We start from the raw sequence: 8,680 nt of genomic DNA on the forward strand, positions 1-8,680 counted from the left end.
CGGCAGGGATAGGAGATCCCTCTTAGCATGCTCTTGGACCTGCACAGGCGTTTACTGTCTCTCTGGAGAACATACATAACAACAACGTCTCTGAATTCAATATTTCTTTTAATTTGTATCAATTCATCACAATCCTATCACTAGACTTGAAAAATAGCATACATGTTGTAGACATCGTGTGCAAGACGTTGTATTTACTCAAGCCCAGCAGGGATTCTTAAAGGGGAGTTACAGGGACAAGTAGGAGTGTCAAGGATTCAGGGAGTCCATGAAAACCCTGAAATTGTTTTTAAAAATTGGGCTGATGCGCATTTTTCTGAGACGAAGTTCCATATCTTTTATGATTACCAAAGAATTCCTTACCGTTCGGTTAAGAATGCTGGCCTTTCAATGCTCAGTGGGTTAATGTCTGTAGAACCCCTTGCAGTAACACTGAGGCACCGCTGAGGACCCGAGGCCCATGAATCTGGACCCGGGGAGAGTCACTAGAGCCTGGATTTGACTCTACCTCCCAACAGAAAAGCCTCCCCAACCCCCCAACCCCCCCCCAAAAAAAAAAACAAAAAAAAAACTCCAGGAGCACGGGTCAGTTTCCTTTTAAAGCCAAGTTAGACTAAAATAGATTTACTTCTGCATTTCTCTGAGCTTAAATAGAAATATCCTCTGGTGGGTTTTTTTTCCCCGGGTTAGTCATGCAAATGCTCTATGCCTCACTTACCACTCAGTAAGGGCATGAGCCTGGCCCACCACCCCTCTGCTTCGAATGGGAATCTCTGGGGGAACTTGGGCATTGACTTCACTGGGCTGGGATTTTCCTCAGTCAATGTACCCAGGGAGTTAAAACCTGTTCCTTTTATGGAAAAAAAAAGAGTACAAGATTTTTTTTTTAATTGTGAAGAAAATAAAATTTGCAAAACTCCCTACAATCCCACTAATAGGCCTAGCACAACAACTAATTTTGTTTTTTATATCAACTCTCCTATGTATACACATTTTGCGTTGCTGTGATTATAGTAGTTCAGTGATTATATATTAAGAACTGTTCTATTTTGCAATCTACTGTTTTTCCTTAACATACCATAAACATTTTACTGTCTTCATAATTAGCGTTTTTAATGGCTGCATACTTTTCCACCCTACAGGCACACTTCATTATTTCCCTTGTTATATATTTGCAAGGGTTTCAGATTGTGTGTGTGTGTGTGTGTGTGTGTGTGTGGTGTTATCCCACAAACTTGTGTTCAGAGAGTTCATGCTGAGGTCTCTTTTCTCTGGCCAATTTCTGGTGTCATAATGAAATGTCAAGCTCCAGAGAAGCCGTGCTTATTTCATTCATTCATTCACCCAGCAAATATTTAATGAATTAATGAGAACAGGGAAGAGAACAAAACAAAGTCTCTGCTACTGTGGAGCTTGTAGTCTAGTTAGGGAAGACAGACAATAAACAAATATTTATATTACATTATATTATTATGTATTATAATATCAGGCAATGATAAGTGCAACAGGGAGAAATGAAACAAGGTAAGGGAGATAGTGTATAATCTTTTTTGTAATCAGGGAACACCTTTTTGACAAGGTGACATTTAAGCAGAGACACGAAGAAAGTGAAGGAGTAACATTTTTGCAAATAGGGGGAAAGGGCTTTCTTTTTTTTTATTTTTATTGGGATGACAACCGTTAGCAAAGCTACACAGATTTCAGGTATACAACTCTGTAATACATTATCTATATCTGACATTGTGTGTTCACCACCCAGTGTCCGTTCTCCTTCCATCACCATATATTAGACCCCGTTTACCCTCTTCTAGAGCCCCACTCCCACCTCCCAGAAAGGGCTTTCTAGGCTGAGGAAACATAAGTGCAAAGGTCCTGGGGCAGGATTGTGCTTGGCATGTTGCAGGAGGCCAGCGTGACAGAAGTGAAATGAGTGGGAAAGAGTGAAAGGAGATGTGAGTAGAGAGGTGGGTTGTACGTGGTGGGTGCCACATCTTGTGGGAGCCTACAGACTTTTACTCTGAGATCAGGAGCCATTAGAGGGTTTTGAGCAGAGGAATAAGATGCTCTGACTTACCTTTTAAAAGAATCAATTTGGTCATGTGGAGAACAGACTGTCAGAGTTCAGAGGTTGTTGTAATAACCCAGGTAAGAGATGAAGCGGTTCTTTGGACCAGGGCACAGTGGTGAGGGTAGTAAGTAAGGATAGCCTGGGGATGGATCTAACAAGACTTGATGGTTTGAATATGCAGTTTGAAAGCAAGGATCAAAGATGACTTAAAGGATTAGGAAGAATGGAATTACCATTGAGTTCTTTTGTTTTGCTGTTGTTAGTTCATTTGTTTATGTTTTGTAGAGGGAGACAGGGAATTAGGAATTTAGTTTGGACATGCTAAATTTGAGGTGTGTGTTAGAAAGGTAAGTGAATAAGTCAAGTAGGCAGTAGAACATAAGAGGTTGCAGTTTAGGGAAGAAGTTAGAGCCAGTTTTGGAGATGTCAGTGAATATTTGATATTTAAAGCATGAGATAGCACAAGGTCTAGCCCAGACCTCTCTTGTCAATCATTTATCCAGCTGTCTACTTGACATCTCACTTGGATGCCTAAAAGCCAACCCAAGCTCAATGTGTTCAAACCCAAGCACCTGCTTTTACCCCCCACCTGCTTTACCCACAGCCTCCTCCATCTCATCTGGTGATAGTGCCACTGCTCAGACGAAACCCTGGGAGTCACATTTTACTTTTTTCTCACCTCCCACCTCCAGTCTGTTAGGAAATCCTGTTGGCTCTGCCTTCAAAATATATCCAGAATCTAATCGAAACACTTCTCACCACCTCCACTGTTACCATCCTGGTCAGAGCCGCTATGAGTTATTTCTTGCCAGGGTTGTTACTGCAATAGCCTCCTAAATTTCCTCGGCTTCTACATCATCCCACCCTAACCCCTCCCCTCCCCCACCAGTCTATTTCTCAACACAGGAGCCAGACGGATTCTTTTAAAACATGTCAGAGCAAGTCCCTCCTCTGCTTAAAACCCTCCAATAGTTTCACTCAGAGTAAAAGACAAAGTCCTTGTAATAACCGACGAGGGTCTACGTTGTTTGACCCAGGGCCTGTACCTCTGGCCCTCCTCCTACTGTGCTCTTCATGTTTCACTCCGCTCCAGTGACACGGGTCTCTTTGTTGTTCCTCAAACATGCCAGACACACACCCACCTCAGTGCTCTCTACTTAGGATGCCCTTCTCTCAGGTGTGCCCCTTGTCTAGTTCCCTCACCTTCTTAAGATTTTGATCATCTCACTTTCTCAATGAAACTCCTCCTGAGACCCTTTGAATATGCAATACCTTTCAGCCTATACCTGACCCTGCTTTCCCTGCTCTACCTTCTGATTTTTTATATAACTTTTCACCTTACAACATATGACATAATGTATTTATTTGTGTGTAAGCTCTTCCAGAGAAGAAATCTTTGTTTTGTCGTGTTTGTTTACTGATGTGTGTCCAATGCCTGGAACAGTGCCTGGAACATGGCAGATGCTTGATACATGCTTGTTGAATGAATGAATACATGAATGTTGAATGTAGAGCACAGGGAAATGAGTCTGATGGTCTCCAAGGCAGATTGTGATGTGGGAGTGATGGAAGTTGCCAAGAGCAGATATAGATATAATGCTGAGACTCCTGGGCTGGGTGAAAGCTACAGGTAAAAAATTATGAGGACCTGAACCAAGGCAGGGAATGGAGGCATATTAAAAGAGTAACAGTCTTAAAAAACTAAGTTAGAGAGACCATGTAGTCATTTGTTCATTCATTCATTCATTCATTCATTCATTCACATGCTTTCTCTGCACCTACAATATGGAAGATACTGGGAGTATCAACTCTGTGTCCAGTCCAAGCCTTCCTGAATTAAAAGGTCGAGTGTACAAGAGGATGAAAGAGGTGGTGTATTCTTTGAGCAGGGCATTTGTCTCAGAGGGTTACCAAGATGCTGTAGGAGCTGCCAAATACCTCGAGGGTGGGAAAAGTAGAAGAAGAGTGAAATGAATCCGCTGGTGCTCTTCTGGCAGATACTGCTTGCTCTTTTGCTGCCCAGGAGCTGTGGGTCTTCCTTGGGTCAAGGAGGGCGCAAATATGGAATCAGAGCTCTAAAGCTTCCTAAACAGCTGTGTAGGCTGAGACCCTGCTCAGCCTTCCCTTCTCTCCTTCACCTCTGTAAACTGCCTGAGGCCACTGGGGCAGGAGTGTTGGCCAGGGGAGGGGGTGCTGGGAACACCTACCAATTAGACCTAATTAGTGATTTGTCTGGGTTAATGAGCAGGGCTTTCAAACATGTAAGTCCCCAAAAGGACTGAGATGGGTGGGAACTAGTGTTAGCAGAACTCGGGGATGGGAATCAGCCTGCGGGGGCTATGCATGCAGTTCATTGTGCCCCAGGTCCAGAGGCAGCTGGTATCACACAAGGGTGTAACAGTTTCATCTTTTATTACCCTGAGTGTGTGTGCAATTTGTGTATATATGTGTGTGCCTAATTTACTCCATGGCCTCTCCCACTTGGGGCCTGGTGTCATCCCATTTTGTAACTGGTTGCTTTACAGAAATGAGGTTGGATGGAACAAAGGGGCTAACCTTTCAGCTTTTACACTTTGGTGCTATTTGAATTCTTCAAATGAGCAGGAGTCATTTTGTTATTTTAAAAATTGGTGGATGGAGGCTGGGTAACAAAATCACTCAGTGTGGGGACAGTGTCCCAGAGAGCAGTTTCCAGGCTCTTGGCCTCACGTGGAAAGGTGCTGGCTCTGTTATTAGATGGACATCAGCTGTAATCAGATGGCCATTAGCCACTAATATAACTGCTGTGGCTACGCTGGGGGTGTTGGTTGGTTGGCAGAGAAACATACAGTGGATTGCGGCTAGCAAGTGCGGTTAGTAAGCGTGGATGGCGGATTGTAGATCATGTGGATCCTACTTCCTGTGTCTCGCCCAACCGCCAGCAAGACTAGGGTGCAGGAAGACCCCTTGTTGGGGTACTGGCAGATGTTTGCTTTTGTGTCTCTACCAGCCGCCATCGAAAATATAGTGGGATGAACCCCCCATCCAGGGCTCCATTGGTGTTCCTTTTTTTTAAAGATTTTATTGGGGAAGGGGAACAGGACTTTATTGGGGAACAGTGTGTACTTCAGGACTTTTTTTCCAAGTCAAGTTGTTGTCCTTTCAATCTTAGTTGTGGAGGGTGCCGTTCAGCTTCAACTTGTCCTTTCAGTCTTAGTTGTGGAGGGCACAGCTCAGCTCCAGGTCCAGTTGCCATTTTCTAGTTGCAGGGGACGCAGCCCACCATCCCTTGCGGGAAATCGAACTGACAACCTTGTGGTTGAGAGCCCACTGGCCCACGTGGGAATAAAACTGGCAGCCTTCGGAGTTAGGAGCATGGAGCTCTAACCGCCTGAGCCACCGGGCCGGCCCTGGTGTTCCTTTTTGACTTCACCATATCCTGCGTTCTTGTGCGGGGAGCGGGAGCTGAGACCCTGCATTACACTCGGTTTCAAGGAGGTCCTGCAATTGAGTCCTCAGTATTGGGACTTAGACTTTCAGCAAGTTAGTTAGTCTTTTTTGTTAGAAAGGAAAATAGGGATAAAAACACAGACATGCAAATAAACCAGCAGGTGTCAGTATTTCTGACATCTATTCCCTCACCTCCACCCTTGATGCTTCTGCCTTGGTTTAGGCCTCATCGCCCTTCTCCAGGCCTGTGAACTCCACAAGGGCAAGGCTGTGGTTACTATTTGATTGCTGGATCATAGTACAGTTCCCAGCACAGAGTGGCTAGTCCATCAATAAATACTAAAAATGAATGAATTGTGGCAATAGTCTCCTGTTGGTCTCCCTGACTCTAGTTTTACATTTGATGATAATTAAATTCAGCAAAGACTCATTGATGCACCTACTATAGCAGTCTTCAAACTTTTGAGCATCTTGTATTCCCCAAAATCAGTGTTAGAATTTATACTATAGGTTTAAATAATTTCGAAGGATGTAATTTCTGGCTGATCGTATATACTGACATTTAAATTAAAAAAGTATCTAATGGAATCTAAATACCATGGCAGCTTGATGCCCACCATTATCCATTAAAAAAAAAAAAAAAAAGACAAACAAGGCCTTTTTTAATGTGGGAATTTTGTGCCTTTTACTCCCTGAACTGGTGGAATCCATTGTACTTCTCCACATAGAATTTTACCCTGATGTAACATATTTTTTTCCTTGAAAGTCTTTTATTGATTACCTTATTCTTTTCTGCCATAACAAAATGTACATGAATTGAAATAAAAAATATTTCCTTTGATCTTTAGATTATAGATGCTAAATTTCTTCTGGACTGAATTGGTGTTATTATAATTATTAGTGCACAGTTGGTTAAAATAATATAAATGTGTTATAAATCATGATAAATAATTATTAAACATGAAAACAAAATTTTAGTGAAAATGTCTCTCTTAATGAAATGGATGGACCTGTGTTTTTGTTATTCCATGTCTTGGTGGTTAAATATTACCTTACTCAAATGAATAAGTAAATGAGAATGGAAGAAGTTCTGTTATTGCAGATTTTGTCAATTATTTGAGCCCCTTTTGAGTTATATGCCAAAAACCATATAGCAATTATTAACTTTTATCAAAAATTATTTTTAATAATCTGTCAGCTGATAACTCAATTTTCAGTTTTGTTGAAAGCAAAGGAATTGGAAACCACCCGACTTTCAAAAGGATTTGTTACCCAGTTAGACTCGTTTACTTTCTAATTTCTGAAAGCAGAAAGGCTTTATCAAGCCTTAACAAATTAATGTTACTTATATCTCTCATTTATTTATGTAGAGGCACATTATTTAATACAATATACTTAGAAAGAATTGGGAACATAAAAATATTAATTTTGAAATACCTTGCTAATATAATTGTTTAAATGAAATGCTTTTATCTTATTATAGGCTTTAAGTATAATTTGTCAAAACCTTGGACCTACAGATTTGACTCCTTCAAATTGAAGGGAAATGTCTGGCATTAAGAAAAATTGGCAAAACCAGTGTATTATCAAATTAATCAGCCAGTCAGGCTTCATTTTTCAATATCAATAAATATGTTGTGTTTCCCTACAACAAACATATTTCATCTGAATTCTAGTTCTAAATTGAATGGCTAGACAAGGCAGAGAAACTAACTCTGAGTTTGCACCAGGAAGGTATAAGGTGCTGTCACTCAGTATTTCCTCCTGAACTTCTCTTTGCTCTCACAGGATTCTGTCTCTGAAGAAACATATTCAGAGATTTCACAGCAGTCTTGAGATGGAGGAAGGAATACAGCTTGTCATTATTCCTTGGTCCCATTCTATCACATATTTAAATCGTAACATCTCAAAAGTGCTCTGTTACCCTGTTTCCAATATGATGCTTCAAACTTAACACAAATATGTATAAGACAGATGTGGGAACAGAGTTCCAGAGAGCAGTTTTCAGGCTGTTGGCCTCACGTGGAAAGGTGCTGGCTCGGGTGGTAGATGGCTATCAGCTGTGCCTGGTTGGCTGTCAGCTGTAACCTGTTAGCCACTGGCCATTGATATAACTGCCGTGGCTAAGCTAGCAAGGGCAAATTGCAGTTAGCAAGGGGGTTGGTTAGTTGGCAGAGAAGTGGATTGCGGATTGCAGCTAGCAAGTGGGGTTTGCATGCATGGATGGCGGATTGCAGATCATGTGGATCCTACTTTCTGTGTCTCCCCTGGCCGCCTGCAAGACTGGGGTGCAGGAAGACCCCTTGGCGGATGTTTCCTTTTGTATCTCTAACCCAGCCGCCAGCGAGAATATAGTGGTATGGACCCCCATCCACGGCTCCGTTGGTGTTCCTTTTCAGCCTCACCATGTCCTGTGTTCTTACGGGGGGAGGAGAACCAGAATCCCTGCATGACAACAGGGAAAGACATGAAGCCTACTATAGGTGTCCTGTTTAGAGAGATAATTTTTTTATATCTTGGATCAATTCACAATATAAGATTCAGGATGGGTGAGAGATATACCTTTCTTTTGTAAAGAGAAGGGGTGATGGGAAAGGGCAACAGGCATAGTGGTACACCCCAAAGGTGCATCCTTAGATCAATTTTAGGCTAAAGTACATGTGGAAGTCAAGGATCCCCTTAAATTGATCCCCTCAAACTGTCCATGCCTGCATAACCCTGGCAACCCCAGGTTAAAGACCACTATCTTAAAGCACAGTCCTGATCACCAACTTGCTGGTTTAAAGATGGAGGGGGCAACATGACTAGGAATGTAGGCAGTTTTAAAAAGCTGACAGAAGCCCCTGGCTGACAGCCATCAAGGAAATGGGGACCAGTGAGCCCTCCAAATACAAGGAACTGAATTCTGTTAACAAACTGAGTGACCTTGGAAGATTTATCCCCAGAGTCTCCAGAAAGGAATGCAGTCCCTCCAACACATTGATTTCAGCCTCTGTGAGACTTTGCACAGAGAAGCCAGTTGAGCCATACTGCACCTGGGCCTGACCTGCAGAGCTAGAACTAGGAGATAACCGGTGGGTAGGGTTTGAAGCCTGGTTTGTGGTAATTTGCTCTGGCAGCAATAGAAAATGAATACACCACACTACGATTATTTGACTTTATCATATTCTACGACATAGGCCC

This window comes from Rhinolophus sinicus, chromosome 14 (genome assembly GCF_057876585.1).
Source record: "Rhinolophus sinicus isolate RSI-liver-muscle chromosome 14, RSI-T2T, whole genome shotgun sequence".
Taxonomy (NCBI): Eukaryota; Metazoa; Chordata; class Mammalia; order Chiroptera; family Rhinolophidae; genus Rhinolophus; species Rhinolophus sinicus.